At 59.4% G+C, this 788-nt stretch overlaps 1 long non-coding RNA gene across 2 annotated transcripts in view; it reads left to right on the top strand.

Moving 5' to 3' along the window:
- Window positions 1–112: 112 nt before the first annotated feature.
- LOC105299533 overlaps window positions 113–788 on the top strand; it is a 183,894-nt gene continuing 183,218 nt past the window's right edge. The window contains exon 1 of one of the 2 annotated variants that reach the window (XR_002783100.1): window positions 113–132. This is a non-coding gene — a long non-coding RNA (uncharacterized LOC105299533). Of the gene's footprint in view, window positions 133–526; window positions 548–788 lie in introns of those variants that run through there. The other variant, XR_002783099.1, reaches the window with a different exon arrangement.

Below are 788 nucleotides of genomic sequence, written 5' to 3'. Positions count from 1 at the left end.
AGGGCTCTCCCTGGGGAGAGCGGGTGTCTGGAGCCTGTGGGACAGTTCAGCCCCAGGTGGTCCCGCGGCCGCCCTCCTCTCAATGTCGTGGAGCCGGCACCCAGCCACCTTCCCACTCCGCTCGGTCCCCAGGTGTGTCCATTTACGCCCAGGTGTGCCCACTTGCAACCTGCCTACCTACACGCCGGCAGTTCCTGGACCAAGTTGCACTGCAGGGACAGTGGGCTGGTGTGGGGACATGGCTTGCGCGCGCCCCACCTCCAAGTGGACACCACCTTCAAAGTTATCACTGCCCACCCTCTCACCTCACTGCTTACCAGCGCCCAGCATCCTCTGCTCAGCCTGCAGTTCCCAGAAAGCTTCCAGAAGCCCCTACTCCGGCCCTTCCTTGCAGCAAGCCTTCAGCACACTCCTTGTGCAGAATCCCACTTCTCCTTCTTGCTTAGGCAGATGAGGAGGAGGCCGGGGTTCAGGGGTCCTCACGTTCCTGGCTGGTGTTTGTATACACTGCCCTCTGATTGCCTCCGTGGACACTTGGGGTAAACAGGTAGAGTTTCACAGCCATTTGTACCTGGCCCGGCAGTTCCCAAGTCCTGATGACACCGGGGAGCAGGTCCAAACCACATACCCTACCTCCCGGGGTTCATCGCTTTCTGAACCCCAGATGTGTTGCTCTCAGTGCTGAGCTCAGCTCTGGGCTTTCCGTCCTGCAAGCACATTATGAGCACAACGTTGCTTGGTTGGAGGGATGGTCATCAGATGAAGGGAAGTTGCTTTGTCCACAGAGG

Source organism: Pteropus vampyrus, unplaced genomic scaffold (genome assembly GCF_000151845.1).
Source record: "Pteropus vampyrus isolate Shadow unplaced genomic scaffold, Pvam_2.0 Scaffold188, whole genome shotgun sequence".
NCBI classification, from domain to species: Eukaryota; Metazoa; Chordata; class Mammalia; order Chiroptera; family Pteropodidae; genus Pteropus; species Pteropus vampyrus.
This window is presented reverse-complemented; position numbering and strand designations above follow the sequence as displayed.